Source organism: Cebus imitator, unplaced genomic scaffold (assembly GCF_001604975.1).
Source record: "Cebus imitator isolate Cc_AM_T3 unplaced genomic scaffold, Cebus_imitator-1.0 Scaffold184, whole genome shotgun sequence".
Taxonomy (NCBI): Eukaryota; Metazoa; Chordata; class Mammalia; order Primates; family Cebidae; genus Cebus; species Cebus imitator.
In genome coordinates, this window is record NW_016107499.1 from 3,781,482 (window position 1) to 3,802,108 (window position 20,627).

At 33.7% G+C, this 20,627-nt stretch overlaps 1 long non-coding RNA gene across 1 annotated transcript in view; it reads right to left on the reverse strand.

Annotated features, from left to right (window-relative positions):
- The window catches only part of LOC119473786, a 154,965-nt gene extending 140,090 nt beyond the window's left edge, over positions 1-14,875 (reverse strand). The window contains exon 1 of the long non-coding RNA XR_005203009.1: positions 14,696-14,875. This is a non-coding gene — a long non-coding RNA (uncharacterized LOC119473786). The remainder of the gene's footprint in view (positions 1-14,695) is intronic.
- Between the last annotated feature and the right edge of the window lie 5,752 nt (positions 14,876-20,627).

Consider the following 20,627-nt stretch of genomic DNA (forward strand, 5'->3'; position numbering starts at 1 on the left):
TAGTTAAAATTAATATAAAGTGTACTGCCATTGGCACCCAGTGTGCACTGCAAGAACCACTTTAGACAAATGCTTCCCCTAATCTCATACCAACTTTAAATTATGAACTTTTCTCTTTTCCACTCTATTGAACTGTGGACTGATTTTCTAGTGAGCAATTTCAACATTCTTACAATTAAAACTGTAAAGAAATTGCATACACATATAAAGAAGATTAAGACATTTGTTGAGCTTGTCAATGATCTGTTTTCTATACCAATCACTTATTGGTGATGGTCTGATATTTTTGATAAAACTTAGGGTTGGTCAACTTCTTCCCTCTTAAAGACTATAGCTGGTCCTTATTTATTCACTGCAATTTTTTTTAAATTTAAGGTTCTAAGAGTAGAACTCAATGTTGTATGCATACATTGCAGGTATTATTTCTCAATATTAACAAAATATTTTCTATATGATGCTAAAACAATGTTTATATGAGGTGTACCTATGCAGGCATGATACAGTATGTCAGGATATTTTATATGACAAAGATTTTAAGAAGTAGAGATGAAGATTGGAAGATTAGCATACAGAAATATTATTTTAAAGTGCATATTTACTTAATAACATATAAATAGAAAATTGAATTAAAAATGTAATCATTGCTCTATGTTTACTTTTCTAAAGTTGTTGGTCTTCATATTAGTTTCCTAATATCGGTATAGCAAAAAAAATTCAAAAAGGTGAGTTAAAACAACAAAAAATGTATTCTCTCATGCTTGTGGAAGCCAGAAATCCTAAATCAAGCTATTGACAAAAGCTATACTTCTCCTGAGAGTCGAGGGAATAATTTGTTCTCTTCTAGCTTCTGGTGGCTTCCAGCAATCCTTGATGCTCCTTGGTTTGTAGTTTCATCTCTCCAATATACCTTCATTTTCACATGTCCTCTATCTGTATGTATGTGTGTGCCTATGTGTGTATGTCAAATTTCTCTCTTATAAGGACGCCAGTCATATTGGATTTAGGGTCCACCCTAACCAAATACAATGCCATCCTGTCTTGATTATATCCACAAAGACCTTATTTCCATATAAGATCACATTCAGAGGTTTCCAAGGAAAACAAATTTTTAGGAAACATTGTTCCCTATTAAGCCCAAAACAGTCAAAGGCAATAAAACGAACCCCTTCCTTGTTAGCATCGTGGTAAGTATTCCCATCTGTCATCAACAATAAAAAGTATTTTAAATGTCATTTCACTTTACATGTTTATTATACTTCAACTCAGTAAATGATGTACGCTACTTAATAATTTATTTACAGGTTTAGTCACAAATACTTACAGAATACCTATTCAGTGATACTCACTGTGGTAGCTACTGGTGATTTAAAAAACAGTGAAAGAAAAAACAACCCTACAGATCAACATTAAGAAAAAACACACAAGCTATTAATATTTGTCTTAATATATTGACTTTGATAAATGTATTTGATGCCATGTTGCAAAATGTATGGTGCCAATGGCAATACTAATACCATTTCAACAAAGGATATCTTCCTTGCAGAATCCAGTCTCATTTCATATGGACTCTTTGACTTGCAAATGTCAGCTTTCTGGGTTCTAGCAGTGAACAAATGATCAACCAGAGCAATAACAATTTATTCATAGAGATAATGACAATTAGATGACATTATAACAGTATTTAGTTAGAAGAACAAGATTACTCAAATTATTCCCTGAAACATAGCACTCTGTATGTGGTCACTATAGGCAAAATATACAAAAAGAAATAAACAGTATCACATCTGTTACCTAGCAAGTTTTCAACCTCAAGTTCTAATATGTAAGTTTTTAGAACTAACTGATTTTCAGCATATTTTTCCCAACATAAAATGATTATCTAAATTGGAAGATAATCCAAATATGATTATCTTCAATGCGTGTTAAACGTAGACTTTCATTGGCCTAAGACAATGAATTTATTGATTCAGAATCTTTGTGGATATTTATAAGCACTTGCATTTAAATTAGTTTGCTAACAAAGTCTTACATTAAAGTTTAAGAACCTTTGCTATTACGCATAAACAACATTACAAAGAAGGAAAGTGAATTCTTTCAACAAGACGCATTATAGAATAAAAAACTAAAATAAAGCAGAAGGATTAATAAAGAGAAAGAAGGTGGAAGAGTGTTTGAATTACCACAAATAACAAGAACAATAATTGTGGAGTGGGTAAACAGAATTATTAAAGAAGTTCATCTAAAATCATTGCTGGTGAGATAAAATGTCTAAAAAATACAGCAAAAGATTGCCAAAATATTCATCTTAGCTATAGGCAAAACACATAAGACAAACAAATTTTTATTTTGGTGCTGAGATTTACTATTAGTATGATATTTTCTTGATGCCTGATTAATTTTCCTCCTTAGAAGTATAATTTTTCTTCTTAAAAGTTCTATCTTCGGAGAATATAGAACAAAAAATTATAAGCTATAACCTTGTTCAGAGAAATACTTTTTATAGGAAATTAGAAGAAGCATCTAAATATTTCTCTTGAAATCTGGAATCTAGAGAAATTAAGGGAAAATACTGTCTTTGACTGGTGTTACCTAAGCCTGCAAAATTGTTTTCCCAAGTTACATTTCAGTATTATATATTGAGCAGCAAAAATATCTCCTTTTTCAGAATGCCGAGCAAATAAAAGATGAGTGAAATTCTAACCATGTTTACATGTTGCAAATGTGAGTCAATTGAGGGGATTTTCAAGTGAATGGACATACTCAATTATTGTCCACTGCTTATGTAAACATATTCAAAACTTTTGCCAAGACCTTCTTGATCTGGTCCTTTTCTATGTTTCTTAACTGTGTTGTTTAGTTCTCTCTATATTCACCTTATCATCTTAGCATGTTAAAGTTAGTCCTGTTCACACCTAAGCATAGGGTATTTACATTTCCTTGAAGGTCTTTTTCCAGTTGCCTAGATCATGAGCTACACATTTTTAGTGGTTCCACTATAAAGACAAATCTTTACAAAATCTTTCTACATCATTGCACATGTAAACTATGCATACTTCTTTACATACTCATGTTTTTCCTTTATGCTACTTCTAAGTTACACTATTTTCTTAAATAATAGGAATTATTAACAAATCTTACTTCCCTGGTAGAATACTTTGGAAGGTAGATTTACTTTCTTTATGTTGACTCCAGAGATTGTATCATAGTAACTGCAAGCAATGTTAAATTTTACATGAAGCCTATTCTGCAGAATGGTAATGACCCAATACTTTTGTGTTCTGGAAACAGGTTATGGCAAACAATCATCTTTCTTCATATGATTTAGGTAAAACTCACTGATACCTTATTTACCTCTAACAAGATTAGGCACAGAACCTCCAAATTTCCACTATTTGTCTCATAAATGATTAGCTGAATTAATTGTCTCCACTAGTCAATCAGAGAAATTTTTTGTTAATCAAACTTTGGGTAAGCTTCTCTTTTTTCCCCAGGCCTCTTTACACACCTCAGCCTAAACCAAAGTATGACCCCTCCTTAAAAGCCCATTCTGAAATTGGTTGGTCTCAGGATAAAACATTCATTGCATCCTTACATGCTACTTCACTTATGGTTCCTTCTAGCCTGGCTACTTCTCTCCATAAAAGAAAACCAGTTTTGTCTAACCTTAGAGAAACTTGGCAGAGCTTTCTTGGTTAGACCATTCTTCCTATTGCAAGAGTCATTTTGAATAAAGTTTCTTTGTACTTAAGTATGGGTTTTAGTTTTTAATTCCTAATGCCTAATAAATACATTGATATATTGATGAATTAAAACCAACTTATTATTTACCACTACCCCTTGACATTTTCTATATCTTCGGTTTGCCATAAACATGACAACATCAGCATCCAAACAATAAATGTATAGTTATCTTTAATTTCCCTTACTCTTATATTTAACCTGCACCTCTATTTCAGTATTACTGCAAATTTCTTTATCTCTTTCTGATTCATTGTCTTAGTTCTAGCCATGAGAGCAGAGTGAGAATTTAACTCACTCTCCCTTATCTTTATACGTCTTCCATATTACATTTATTTTTGCCAACATAATTATGTCTGCAAAATAGAAATAGTTCCATGTCATAAACTATGGAACAAGCATAATTAGTTATCTGTAATTGATACGAAAGAAGTGAAAATTTCTTGGCTGAGGATACAGAGGAATCACTTACTACACCCTCTGTTTCCTTTCTGCTTTTACCTGCTACTTCTACTTAGAAAATGATTTTATATAATTGCCGCCTATCATACCTCTGGCCTATTCATTATTTTTCATAATATAATTTTTAACTTTTAATTGTCTTTATGAATACATAATATTTGTACATATCTATGAAGTGCATATGATAGTTTGATACAGTTATACAATGCATAATGTTTAAACCAGGTTATTTTAAATATCCGTCAACTCAAATGTTAATCATTTCTTTCTGTAGGGATGTTTCAAAGTTTATCTTCTATTATTTTGAAAAGTATAATATATTGTTATTAACTATAGTCACCTCATCTAGCTATCAGACACTAGAACTTTTCTTCCTGCCATCTAACTGCATGCTTGCACTTATTAGGCACCTCTCTTCATCCCCCAACCCTACACTTTCTCAGCCTCTGGTAACTATCATTCTATTCTTCATCTCCATGAGGTCCACATTTTTAGCTCCAACACATGAGTGGGAACATGTGATACTTATCTTTCTGTCCCTGATAACCTCCAGTTCCATCTGTATTGTGGCAAATGACAGGATTATATTCTTATTTATGGCTGAATAATACTATAGTGTGTTTGTTTGCATAGCCCAGTTTCTTGATGGAGACCTAGGCTAATTATCTTTCATTATTGTGAGTAGTGCTGCAATAGATATGGGAGAGTAGCTATTTCTTTGATATATTGATTTATTTTCCCTTGTATAAATACCCAGTAATGGGATTGCTGGATGATGTGGTAGTTCCACTTTTAGTCTTCTGAGAAACCTCCACGTTCTCTACAATGGCTACATGGATTTAAATTTCCATCAATAGTATAAAAGAAATTGCTTTTCTCCATATCCCCTCCAGAATTACTCTTTTTTTTTTTTTTTAATTTGATGACAACCATTCTAGCTGGAGTAAAGTGATATCTCATTACAGTTTTGATTTGCATTTCCTGGATGAGTAGTGATGTTGAATATTTTTCACATACTTGTTTGTATGTCTTTTTAAAAGAAGTAAAACCCAAAATGATAAAAAAAAAAAAAAAACATAGAAGAAAACCTAGAAAATACCATTCAGGACATAATCATAGGGAAGAACTTCATGATGAAAACACCAAAAGCAACTGCAACAAAAGCCAAAATTTACAAATGCGATCTAATTAAACTAAAGCACTTCTGCACAGCAAAAGAAATGATCATCAGAGTGAAGAGGCAACCTAGAGAATGGGAGAAAATTTTTGCAATCTACCCATCTGACAAAGGCATAATATCCGGAATCTAAAAGGAACTTAAACAAATTTACAAGGAAAAAAAAAACAAATGACCCCATCAAAAAGTGGGTGAAGGACATGAACAGATACTTCTCAAAGCAAACATTTATGTGACAAAAAAACATAGGAAAAAAAGCTCAACATCACTGATTAATAGAGGAAATATAAATCAAAACCACAATGAGATACCATCTCATCCAGTCAGAATGGCGATTATTAAAAAGTCAAGAAACAATAGATGCTGGCAAGGCAGTGGACAAATAGAAATGCTTTTACACTGTTGGTAAGAATGTAAATTAGCTCAACCGTTGTGGAAGACAGAGTGGCAATTCCTCAAGGATTTAGAACCAGAAATACAATTTGACCCACAAAACCCATTACTGGGTATATGCCCGTGATCATTCTACTATAAAGACATATGCACATGCATGTTCATTGCAGCATTATTCACAATAGCAAAGACATGCAACCAACCCAAATGCCCATTGATAATAGATTGGATAAAGAAAATTTAATACATACACACCATGGAACACTACGCAGCCATAGAAAGAAATGAGATCATGCCCTTTGCAGGGACATGGATGAAGGTGGAAGCCATCATCCTCAGCAAACTAACACAGAAACAGAAAATCAAACACCATATATTCTCACTCATAAGTGGGAGTTGAACAATAGGAACACATGGATGCAGAGAGGGAAACAACACATACTGGGGCTTGAACAATAGGAACACATGGATGCAGAGAGGAAAACAACACATACTGGGGCTTGTCAGAGGGTTGGGGGTGATGGGAGGGAGAGCATTAGGACAAGTAGCTAATGCAAGAGAGGCTGAATACCTAGGTGGCAGGTTGATAGCTGCATCAAACCACCATGACACATATATACCTATGTAACAAACCAACACATTCTGCACTTTCATTCTGGAACTAAAGTAAAATAAACAAAACTTTAAAAATGAAAAATATCTTCTCAGATAATTTGCCCACTTTATAATGGGGTTATTTATTTTTTGCTCTTGAGTTGTTTGAGTTACTTATATATTTTGTATATTAGTCCTTTGTTGGATAATTCATTTGCAAATATTTTCTTCCTTTCAAAGGATTGTTTCTTTATTCCTCTGTTTCCTTTGCTAAACAGACCTTTTTAGTATATAGTGGGAGATATTTCACAATCTAAAGAAGGAGTGGAGATTTCTGTGAGTTTTGGCTAAATCATATGAGAATGGATGATTGCTTACAGTAACCTGTTTCCAGAACACCAAGGGACTGGCATATTACTCTTTTGCAGGATCATAGGCTTCATGTAGAGTTTAATATTATCTGCAGCTACTAGGATGCAATCTCACGAGTCAAAATACAAAATTAAGGTAAATCTACATCTCAAAATAATTAGTCTACTAAAGAAGTGACGTCTGTTAATAAAGTATTGTTATGTAAATAGAGTGAGCTTTAATAGAGGTATCCAAAATGTAAAATATGTGTGGTTTTAGAATTGTGCATATAAATTTTCAGTTCTCTCAGCACCATTTACTGAAGAAGTTGTCTTTCCCCAAGTTATGTTTATGGCCCTTTCGTGTTTCATGTAATTTGTCTTGTATATGGAAATTATTTATCTAACAAGTTTTGTGCCTAGTAAAACATTCTTCTTACTGCAAATACCATTAACCCTGCACCTGTTAAAATGCACAGTACTCAAAATTAATCTCAGATGTTAGTTCTGTCAAATAACAAGGAGGGAAATAGCAAATGGTCTTCTAGACTGAGGCTCTAGATGAGAAGACTTTTAATATATATAATCTTACTCCAAATATTTCCAGCATTTGTGAAAATTAAGAAATTTGGCAGCAATTGTTATGTTAATGCTCATATATTTATAAGACTTCATATCGTTTAGGACCTCCCTTCACATTGGTGTCTCTCTTTGCTCATGATTCAACACTTAGCACCTGAAACCTATAGGATCTCAACACATATTTATTAAATAAACAAATAAATACTGAAAATCAACTTGAGAACAAGAAAAAGTCATGAACTGATATTTGGGAATAAAATTCATCCTTGGTTTGTTCTGCATTACAGGTAGAAAAACATATTCCTGTAGCTCTACAATCAATTATTATTTAAACAATACAATGTGATAGCCAGATACCTTAGGTAGGAGCCCAGGAAATGGCTCTATTTCTAATAAAAGGCCCATTGGTACAGACAAAGTCATGGCAGTCTTTTAATTATAAACCTGTTTGTTACCCAGTATGGATGCAGTGGTACCATCACAGCTCACTGCAGCCTCAGTCTCCTGGGCTCAGGCCATCCTCTGATATCCCAAGTAGTCAGGAGTACAGGAGAGTGTCACCATGTCCAGCTATTTTCTTTTTTATTTTTTGTAGAGACAAGATCTCACTATATTGCCCAGGCTGGTCTCAAACTCCTGAGCTAAAGTGATTATCCTGCCTTGGCCTCCCAAGTGTAGGGATTACAGATCTGAGCCATTGTACCAGCCTTTACTGGCAGTTTTATCTATCAGTTATTTTCTCCTCAATATCCTCATCAATTTTTTCCTATAAATAAAATATAAAGCCAGGCACGATGGCTCACACCTGTAACACCAGCATGTTGGGAGGCCAAGGCGGGCAGATCATGAGGTCAGGAGTTCAAGACCAGCCTGGCCAAGATGGTGAAACCCCATCTCTACTAAAATACAAAAAAAAATTAGCTGGATGTGGTGATGCGTGCCTGTAGTCCCAGCTACTGAGGAGGCTGAGGCAGAAGAATCGCCTTAACCCAGGAGGTAGACGTTGCAGTGAGCCAAGATTGCGCCACTGCCCTCCAGCCTGGGCAACAGAGTGAGGCTCTATCTCAAATAAATAAATAAATAAAATATAGAATATAGAGTTTGGAATTTAAGCAAATAGTCTGGATTGGGTGACTTTCACCCTTCGGTCTCTCAGGGTGATATGCTTTGACACTGTGTCCCCATGCAAACCTCACCTTGAATTGTAATTCCCATAATTCTGATGCATCAAGAGTGGGATCAGGTGGAGGTAATCAAATCATGGGAATGGTTTTCCCCATGCTGTTCTCATGAGTGAGTCTCTCAAGATCTCATGGTTTTATAAGCATCTGGCATTTCCCCTCCTTGCACTTACTTCATCCTCCCACCCTGTGAAGAAGATGCCTGGTTCTCCTTTCTCTTTCTCCATGATTGTAGGTTTTCTGAGGCCTCTGCAGCAATGTAGAACCGTGAGTCAATTAAACTTCTTTCCTTCGAGGCCTCTGCAGCAATGTGGAACTGTGAGTCAACTAAACCTCATTCTTTATAAATTACCCTATCTGAGCTATTTCTTCATAGCACTGTGAGAATGCACACTGGTGTAAAGATACCAAAAATGTGGAAGCAACCTTGAAACTGGGTAACAGGCAGAAATTGGAATAGTTTGGAGGGCTCAGAAGAGACAGAAAGATGTGGGAAAGTTTTTTCTAGATACTTGTTGAATAACGTTGACAAAAGTGCTGATAGTGATATGGACATTGAAGTTCGGGCTGAAGTGGTCTCAAACGGACATGAGAAACTTCTTGGGAACTGAAACAAAGGTGACTTTTGCTGTTTTGGCAGAGACTGGTGGCATTTTGACCCTGCCCTAGAGGTCTATGGAAATTTGAACATAAGAGAGATGATTTATGGTATCTGGCAGAATAAATTTCTAAGTGGCACAGTGTTCAAGAAAAAGCAAAACATAAAAGTTTGAAAAATGTGCAGCCTGACAATAATATAGAAAAGAAAAACTCATTTTCTGAGGAGAAATTCAAGCAGGCTTCAAAAATGTGCATAAGAAACCAGAGTCAAATGTTACCCATGAAGATAATGAGGAAAATATCTCTAGTGCATATCAGAGACCTACACGTCAGCATCTCCCATCAGAGGCACAAAGGCCTAAGAGGGGAAAATGGTTTAGCGGACTTGTCCTAGGGCCATCCTTCTGTGTGCAGCCTCAGGACTTGGTACACTGTGCCTCAGCTGCTCCAGTCATGGCTAAAAGGGACCAAGGTACAACTCAGGCCTTGTTGTCAGAGGGTGCAAGCCCCAAGCCTTGGAAGCTTGCATGTGGTGCTGGGCCTGCTGAACAGAAGGCCCAAGAAGTCAAAAGAACACAGAAGTCAAGAGTCAAAGTTTGTGAGCCTCCACCTAGACTTCAGAGGATGTATGAAAATGCCTGGATGTCCAGGCAGAAGTTTGCTGCAGGGGTTGAGCCCTCATGGAGAACCTCTGCTAGGGCAGGAGAGAATGAAATGTGGAATTGGAGCCTCCATGCAGAGTCCCCATTGGGGCACTGCCTAGTGGAGCTGTGAGAAGAAGGCCACTGTCCTCCAGAACACAGAACAGTATACCTGCTGGCAGCTTGCATCATGCACCTGGAAAAGCCACAGACATTCAATGCCAGCCTGTGAAAGAGCCAGGAGGGAGACTCTACCTTGCAAAGCCACAGAGGCAGGACTTCCCAAGGCTGTGGGAGCCCAACACTTTCAGCACCTTGGCCTGGATGTGAGAAACGGTCAAAGAAGATCAGTTTGAAACTAAGGTGTAATGACTGCCCTATTGGATTTTGGACTTCCATGGGGCCTGTTGCCCTTTGTTTTGGCCATTTTTTTCCCGTTTGGAATAGGTGTATTTACCCAATGCCTGTACTCCAGTTGTATCTAGGAAGTAACTAACTTGCTTTTCATTTTAGACTTATAGGCAGAAGCAACTTGCCTTATCTTAGATGAACCTTTGGACTTGCACTTTTGGGTTAATGCTGGAATGAATTAAGACTTTGGGGGACTGTTGAAAGTGCATTATTATGTTTTGAAATGTGAGGACATAAGATTTGGGAGGGGCCAGGCACAGAATAAAATGGTGTCTGCCTCTGCTTTGTCTTCCGCCATGATTATAAGTGTCTTGAGGCCTCCCAACCATGCAGAACTGTGATTCCATTAGATATCTTTCTTTTATAAATTACCCGATCTCTGGAATTTCTTCATAGTAGTGTGAGAGTGGACTAATATGAATGGAATTAATATTTAGGGAGAACGGGTTAAAAAGCACAAGTTAAAGATGAGTAATTTTTAAAACATGTCAGATACATAGTAATCTGGCAAATCAATGACCACTTCCCTTTCTTGTTGAGTTGAATGTAGCCAGAAAATCTTAAATGAATGATTTAATTCTGTTTTTAAAAGTAAATAAGCCCAGAGTTGCCTTCTGCAAATTTATGAGTCATTAAGTTCTCTGCACATAGCTTCATCCCCAGATTTTATGGCAGTTTTTTTCTTAATGATAAATTATAAAGACATTGTAATTAATTGTTATTAGGGCATTAAAAGTGAGGTATATAAAATACTATTCAGAAAACATCTATTTGGAATTAGATTTATATATTTATTAACTGATTTATATGTGAGGTTTTGTTGTGGCCCAAAGCATTGAAAATATTTTAAATGTTATCTATCTACATAGATAAATGCTTTTTCAAAACAGCAGTTTAAAATTTTTTTGTATCATTACCACATTTTCTTCAAATAAAAGCTTCTGTCGAAGCTGACTATATAAAGCCTGTAAATGTGGTACTATTTCATTGCATAATGGAAAGAAAGTTTCTTGTAGTTGAATCCTTGCTATTTCCCAATGTATTTGGAACATATACCTTGGAAATTCAGGTTAGGATAACAATTTGTAAATGAATACTGAAAAATAGTTTTTAAACATGCATTATGATAATCTGTTTTGTTATCTCTTAAAATGCATAAAATATGTATGTATGTCTTTCAAGTAGATATTTGTACAACACCATGAGCTCTTTTTGGGTTAGTGGATTTGGCCAGATTCATCATCACAAAACCAAAACTTTGCCCAAACAAAGCTTCACCATGAGTTCATATTAAAAAATATATATATTTGTATGCATGTGTGTGTGTATGTATGTACTATATATATATAACATATAAAGAACATGAAAGCAACATTATTTTTCCTTTGCCCCTAAAATGCACTGTGAATCTCTAGTTTTCTCTATTGGACTGAATTGAAGATTCCTTTCGCTTAGGCTCAAGGCTAAACTTAGCAGTTGCTTCTTCCATTGCCAGTAACATCACATCAATCTGCCAACAATAGTTGCAAAGGGGCAGGTGCCCAAGGACATCTCTGAAGGAAAGCAGAGAGGAATTGGCCAGAGAATATGTTTTAAAGCCAGCCTAATCTCCCCATTGGACACCATTCTCAAATAAACATGACTTCCAAAAAGTAGCAGTCCTGAGTCTTTTAAACAATATATCCATGTGAAACAGAAGAGTAAAAGACATAACACTTTAATAAGAATTCATAATTTCACATACACTAAGCAGGATCTATTCTGTTGGGGTGACATTGGGGTGGAAATGTGACAGTGAGAAGCTATGTATCTGAAAACAAATAAGTTCACAAAGCAATATCTCATTGATTATATAATTTATCAGTACCTATTACTGTATCTGCATATTTGGAGTTTATAAATCACATTTTATAGATGAGAAATACTGCTCCCCCACAAAGGTGACTACTGTCTGGATTTACAGCATCATCAACTAGTTCTGCCTGCTATTGGATATAATCTAAATTAGATTGCATAGTTTTTATTTATGTCTGGCCTTAAAAAAATTGTTTGTTAAAAAATATGGCCCTGATGCTTTTCATAGCAGTACTTTATTCATTTTCTTTCCTATAGAGTACTCCATTAGCAGACATACCATAATTAAATCATGTGTTTCTGCTTATAGAAAAGTGCATTATTTACAGTCTGTACTACTTACAAGTAATGCAAATGTTTTGTGCTTGTCTTTTTAAAAATACTTATATACATTTTTGTTGAGAATATATCTAAGAGCAGAACATTTGTCTCATGTGTATGCTCAGTTGTAATAGATAATGCTCAACAAAATTCCCAAGTGGTTGTAACAATTTATACCCTGCCATTTCTAGTCATAGTTTACATAGGCTAGATCCAGTGAGGTCAGACAGTTGTCCTAAAGTTTCTATGTGGACTACTTGATGGTAAAGCTTTTAAAATACATTGTCTCAGTGGTCCATCCCAACAAATGCAATTCAATGTGATTGGGAAAGCCTCAAATAATCTGGGTTTGCAATATATTATTTTACATGTATATATATATATAAAATTATTATTATAACAGTTACACAGAAACTGAATTAAAAAGCTTTGAAATTAGGGCTTCTAAATCAGAAGCCTAGAACATGATATATAGTACTCTAAATAATGATATTATCTCTGAAATATTCCCACCACTATAAAATTAAGGATATTATTATGGAGATATTTTCCATTGATTTGTGGATTGCATTTTCAAGAAAAGCATGGGTACAGTGAAAAAAAAAAAGAAATAAATTTAAGGATTGACTCGAATATAAGAAAAATATTTTTCATATATATATGTAATATTGTATATAAATATATATAAATACAAATATATATTTGTGCATATAATATATACATAAATAAAAAATAAAGATAATAGTTTGTATTGGTTGTTATTGGATATATTTGACAACGTATTACAAAACAATATAATATTGATTATATATATATATGTGTGTGTGTGTGTAATTATATATATACACATGTATAAACCTCATAGTTTTTCTTTTAGAAAAGACCTTGATACTTGTTATGTCTGCCTGCCTAACTCAAAGAACAAATACCTCAGTGACTCATCTCTGTGTGCAATTTTATCTGAAGTCTTTATTTTCCTCTGCTTTAATTGGTTTTGAATTTTTACTTTATTTGCAATTTGCTGAGTTGAAGGCTGTGACAGAGATATTTAGTGGCTATGCCTGCTTCATCCCATATCCCAGGCTCTGTTTGACTTAGGCTGGGGCATTAAGGTGACAGTGTGCCTCCTTGAGCCTACTCTCTTCTTCCTGCAGCATCCATGAAGGGTACATATTCCAGATGTCATAGCACACGATGGAATAACCTCCAGAAGTTCATGGCCCAGTGTGGGAAGGAGGACCCCATGGACGCTGAGCATGTAAAATGAGTGTAGACTTGACATCCTATAGCTATTGAGACAAAAGAAAAAAACTGATAGACGTGGTATTGAATTAGCGCTCAATGTGTAGGTGGCAAAAAACAAATAGAGGAAAAAATATTCATACACATTAATCACTGGCAAAATATTTTGTTACCTTGCTATCTGCAGTATCTTGGCATGCTAATTAAAATTGAAAAAAAATATTTCTAACTCTAGGAGAAGATCTTGAAAAAAAATGAAGGTAATAGTATTTATTGGTCATTATTGGATATATTTCACAAGCTACTACAAGACAATAATAAGCTCTTGAAAGAACTGGCTAGTCTGTAAGGAGAAATAAAATTTAATAGAGAGGTTCCAGAATTTGTGTGCTTTACAAATTGTAAATGCTTACTGCTTTTAGTAAGAGACGGAATCTGAATGTTTCATGCAGGACATTATTGTTTGTTACAAATGAGCACCCATTATTTAAATATCATCAGTACTTTGATAAAATATATGACATTGGTTGGGTTATTACAAAAGTGCCTGAGAATCAAACATAAAAATGGAAAGTAGAAGATAAGACATTCACTTTTATATTCTTATCAGTATTCACATTTTCAACTTTCAGTCATATAGTCAGCCATAACCTTCCAAACGTCCTCAAAAGTGTTGCAATTTTTAGAGAGAAAATTTTTATAAGAACATCTCTTATACCTACATTAACATTCTGTCATTAGTGTCTGGCAGGATACTAAGATATCCCTCAAAATGTCTCTTTTTTGGTGCATATGTCCTGAATAATTTGCAGATCTGTAAAGATGATACATTTTACTCTTTGATGAGGGTATGTTATAGGACATAGTCGATTGTAAGGTAGAAAGATTATCTTCATGGGCCTCACCAAATCAGATGAACCCTTCAAAAGTAGTATTTTCCCTATCTAGAATTAAAAACGGAAATCAGAAAAACGCATTCCAGCTTTTCTGGAAGAAAGTAAATGCCCATGTTCTGAGCAACTAATGGAGAAGGCAGCTCTTTAGAAGCTGAGTGATCACCATCACAGTTAGCAGACAAAGGGTAACTTCAATCCTACAACAGTAAAGAAATTAATTAGCCAACAATCTGAATGAACTTGAAATACTTACCCCAGAATTCAGAAGGAATACAGCCCAGTTAATGCCATTTCAATCTTCTTAATGCTGAGCAGAGAATTCAGCTATGATGTACTGAGACATCTTGCCTACAGACCTGGAAGTTAATAAATAAATATTGCTTTTTTGGTTGCTAAATTTATGCTAATGTATTTTTCAGCAATAAAAACTAATATAGTGAACACACATGGACGGAAAATAGCACTTGTCTCCTTGAATCTTGAAATCATAATGCAAATATCCCCAAAATCATAATGCAGTGTCTTTGAAACCATGGTGAATTGCTTATTTTGCTTTTCTTTCCAGTATATACTACTTCCAACAAAATGCCTCATCCTTTGGCACTACGAAGAAACTCAAGAATTACCATTTTAACTTATAAATACATCTCTCTAGATATATTCATAAATCTAAGCAATTTAAGAAAACAGGATAATATACAATGTACTTATATGTTTTTCTTCTTCAAATAAAGATATTTATATTAAAGCTGTATCACTCAATAAGTTTTATGGTTTTGAAAATATGTATTTTTCTTCTAAAGAAAATGTACAGCACTAAAGTAAAATGGAATTGAAATTAACTGTTAAATGTATTTATGATCAGGATATTCATATATTATATATGACCTCCAAGCTTGGTTCTAAGACAAATAAATATCTTGATATAAACGGAACATAAATGGTTTTAAACTGTTAATAAAAAAATGATGACTTTTGGCCCAAGTAAGAGTCTCCTGGAAATGATAAACCCTATATATATTTAAAGGGTGGAAATTTTTTTTTCTTCAGGATAGATATTTTATCACAATGTATCATACAAATACTTGGGGCATGTGACCTATTACTTTGATGAACAGAAAAAAAACGCTTATTGAATATTGATAAAATTACTAATAGATTATGGGGTTAATGGCCATAAATTATTTTACATATATAAATGCACGTATCATTTTGAACACACACACACATATTAAGTTGCATGAAAGAGCTTTCTGTGGTGATAAAATAACAATAATCAATGTTAAGAATATTCAAATAAAACTATTGTATTACTTCAGAAATCATGAGCTAAGTAAATTCATGGACACTTTCATGGTATTGTACATATTTTTATCTACGTAAAGACACAAAAATATTACGTTAGTGGATTATTTTGAGTTGTTTTAAATAAAAGACTTGCCTGTGTTTAAGAACAGTAAAATGTGCTCTTTTAATGAATTATATATTGATACAATGCTTAGAACTTCATTTTTATTTTACTGAATATTAGAATAACAAAGCAATAAGATCCATTTTTAAGGGCTATTAGGGGACAGTTTTTAGGTGCACAGAAAATAATGCACTTGGTAATTATATTTTTAGAAACTATCTGATTATGAAAGCTTTATCTTAGAAATACAAGATATAAAATACATTGCAATGTTTATTTTGGCTATTATTTATATACCTGATTTAAAATAGAGAGTTTAGTGGTGCAATTATTTTCAGTAAATCAATGTGTATTGAGTGTTATCAATTTTATTTATGTGACATTCTAATTCATTTGAAGTGAGAGTCTAAATTTGTATCACAGACATCTGGAGGTGCCCATAAAATCCTGCATGATGTATAAGCAGCACTGGTCATATTCACTTTTAATTTGAAAAACTCTCTGGAAAGACAAACAAGAATATCTTATCTGTGAGAATGAATCTCATGTTCAGGCATTATTTTTTTATTTAACAACTATAGTAAAGGCTAGGTGCTGTGTGTGTGTGTGTGTGTGTGTGTGTGTGTGTGTGTGTGTATGTGTTTATGTGTACAGGTGTGTGTCTGTGCATGTATGTATGTATACTTATATACCTGTTCTGAATTAACCATAATGATTTCCATAAATGTAAGCAGAATTCGTTATCATAATAAAAAGCTATCACCGTAGGACTGCCTAAAGTTCCAGAGAAGAGTCTATGGTAACATTTTGTTATTGGCACCAGAATACGTTGACATTGATTTATGTGTGCATTGTTCTGCCAAAGATAGACATGCCTCCAGGCGGCACCTGCTGAGATGTCTGGATACCCATTGTTCTCTGTTCTTTGATCCATGTATTCTGTACCCTTCATATGTCCCTAGGACATATGATCACCCGATTCTCTGACATGCTGTTACTTCTCGCTAGGTAGCAAATTGAATGAATACATTATTAATTTCTCCACCCCCGTGAACGTAGGCTTGGACATGAAACTTGCTTTTACCAAACAGAATTTTTTGTATGTGGCCTAGACAGATGAGAGTGTATCTTATCTTGCTTGAAAAGCTACAACCATGTCATATGAATTAGTACAAGATATCCTGCTTAAGACAGACACATGATCATCATCTTGATATTGAACAAATTGCCAACATGTGAGTGAATTCCCCAAGAGTAACCAGCTTGCCAACCTCTCATGTACCATGCAGAACTACCTGAGCCTAGACAGACCATAAGCACTATTTGACCTATAAAGCTATGAAAACAATAAACGTCTTTGGTTTTAAACTAGTAGATTTGGAATAATTTGTTACAAAGTAAATATCAACAAATATACTTCTCTTCCAATTTAAAGTTTCTTCATCATGATTCTTCTTGATAATTTATTAATGTTTTATTAACGTGGTGGCTTTAGATCTTAAAGGCTTATAATTTAACAATTCATTTACTGTTAACCAAAATAAACACTGCTCCTGTAAGCAAGGGCAGGAATGCATAGATGTCCATGTGGAACAGTTCCCAAGTTTAAGAAGACATGTAAGTAACAAGGGCCTATAGATAAGTATTTCACAAATTTTAATTTAAAAAACAAACAAACAAAAAACTTTCCCTAATATATAAAGTGTATGAGCAAATGAGAGGAATATAAGGTCAAAAAATGAGATACAAAAAGTAAAAATAAATAAATGTTCAAAATTAAGATTAGAGAGAATACATTTCTTTACTGTTAGACCCAAAATGTGTCCACAGTGAGAGGAGTATACATATTGAGCTGGATTTTTCTAACTTAGTTTGCTAAAGTAGAAGTCCCCAGCATTTTCAGCACTGGACAGGTTTAGTGGAAGACAATATTTCTGCAGACAAAGGGGAGAGTGAGGTGGGAAGCTGGTTTCAGGGTGATTCACATGAATTACGTTTATTGTGCACTTTATTTCTGTTATTATTACATTGTAATATATAATGCAATAATTGTACAACTCACCATAAAGTAGAATCAGTGGAAGCCCTGAGCTTGTTTTCCTGCAACTAGATGGTTCCAACTGGGGGTGATGGGGAGACAGTGACAGATCATCAGGCATTAGATTCTCATAAGGAATGCACAACCTAGTTCCCTTGCATGAGCAGTTCACAATAGGGTTCACATTCCTATGACAATCTAAGGTCAGCAGTGATCTAACAGGAGACAGAGCTCAGGCAGTATTGAGAGTGATGGGGAGAGGCTGTAAATACAGAAAAAGCTGCACTAGCTCGTCTATGGCTCACCTCCTGCTGTGCAGCCACACATCAGTTTAGGGGTTGGAGAACCCTGTGCTAAAGTATAATTAAAGTATAGTTGATAGCTCACTTATTGAAGCCTTACTTTCCTTATAACTAAACTTTAGTTATAAAAATAAAGTTTTGATGTATTTAATTTTTGTGAGGATTAAAGAAAATGTTTGTAAGCACTTAGTAACAAGATGTAGTACAAAGTACATTTTCAGCACATTTAAAAATTATTATAAGAACAAGATCCTCTGCACCTTTTTGCATATATTGTATATTTTAAAATATTTATCTATTATAAATAAAATTAATATCAATAATTCATATATCTTAAGTGTATTGTATTCAGCATAAACTTTAAAATGTGGCCTATCAATAGTGCTAATATTTATTTTACTCATTGATCAAGGATTAAGAAAGATGGACCTTGATTTTTAAGTTTTGAATGTTAAAGAATCAAATTGATTTATTAATGTATTTTTTGATTGGAAGTTTTTGATTGTTTAGCAAAATTATGCAAATTGATGTAAGGAAAAATACCCAAAATAGATTATTGGCAATGTAGAAGCATAAGAAATAATTTTAAATACTATTACCATATAAAGTGTACAATCACAGGAACATAAAACCTGGAAATAAAAATTATTTATCTATTACTATTACACATATGTTACTTATATATGAAATATATATATGTATATATATTCAATTAAACCATTTGGAGCTAAATCCAGGTGATGTTCAACACAATTTATTTTAAATCTATGGAAATAAAAAAATTAAAAGTTAGGTAGTATGATGAAAAGCTGAGGTTAAAAAGAAGACAGATGAATTTAGCAACAAAACAAATATAATAACCAACATGTGATATTTAAGTATGTAAATCGAATTTGTAAAAAGAAACATTAATTATGCATTACAGTTACTCAGTAGGGATACTCTTCCAGGAACTCTATCCCAGAATTAATTAGAAATGAATAAAATAAAAATGGGAAAGATGAATGGAAAGCCAATGAATGGAAATGCACCATATGTCAAATTGTCATTCATAAAAATGTCTAAAACAAATAAAAAACAAGCAAGAAACATTTAATTTAGTCTTATCTTCAAACCGAGTGGTTTATACATATATCAGAAACATAGAGGTAACTGTCACAATTTAACTCTTGCTATTCAATGAAGTTCCTTTCAAAATATCTAAACTTTAATTTTTATTTATAAACCTAGATGTTAATATACATGTAGATGCCAGTATAATGTTAATTGCCTCCTAGCGGAAAGAGAAGAATGTCGATTGCATTGCAGTAGTGTTTTCTAGGAATGGACCTCATGTTTGCTTTTTAAGTGGGTTGTGCACTCCTGCTATAATCCTCAAATTATTGAGCTAAAATACATTCTGAGAAATTAGAAAAGGCTGGGAAGATAGGAAGTGAATCTTAAAGTATAAAGCTTATACTTAGCAGGAAAAGATGGAAGTAATAAATATATCTAGAGACCCAAGTTTATAACAACCGTAAGCTTGACCATTCATATCTACACAGTTTTGCACAAATTGTTCTTCCATAGGAAAAAAATAAAAGGAAACTATACGAGTCTTTTTGGCTATGGCATGCTTTACTCACTGATTGTTTTGAGCATAACTTTTAAGAGAAACGAAGAGAAAGACATTTGCTGTGGTTTGATGATCACAATTACTATAAGATGCCATACAATGTTACTACTGTAAAAGGATTGTGCATCTTCAATTTTCTTAAGGCAAAGGCAATGAAGGAGAGATATAATATATTTTGATGAAACTGTGTTTCAAAGCAAGTGTGGAAATGTTCAGCAAATTTCCGAATCGTGAGTATTTTAAAGATTGAAAATGAATTCACTTCTGATGACTGTCCAGCTATAAGTATTATCATCCAGCTACCGAATAATAATAGATGCATAAATAAAAATAAGTAATTGAATAGCCCTCCTAAAATGATAAAATCATTTTATGCATTATTTCAGAAAATGAGAAAAACCATATGCCAGATCAGAAGGACACAAAAGATGAGCTAACATGCTGGAAAGGTGAACGTTTTGTTAAGACAAAAATTGTTGTAACTGTGTTTCTTTTATAATGTCCAACAAGGAAATATGTAAGAGTTCATTGTCCATCATATGACATTGGAATCCAAAGCCTAGATAATGACAAAATATTTATAAGATTAAGATAATAGTGTTTTCAGTGCTTTATTTGATACAGAAATTCTGAATAGAACATTAAGTGAAGAGTGCTTGACTATTTTAGAAATATATATACGATAAATATAGTATTTTTCAGTGTAAATAGGTTGTTTGTTTTTTAATATTCTGTGATTAAATAATAGACCCTGGTTTTAAACTAAGTGAACACAGGCTTTTATTTTGCCAAACAATTCCCAACCACACATTATAGGTA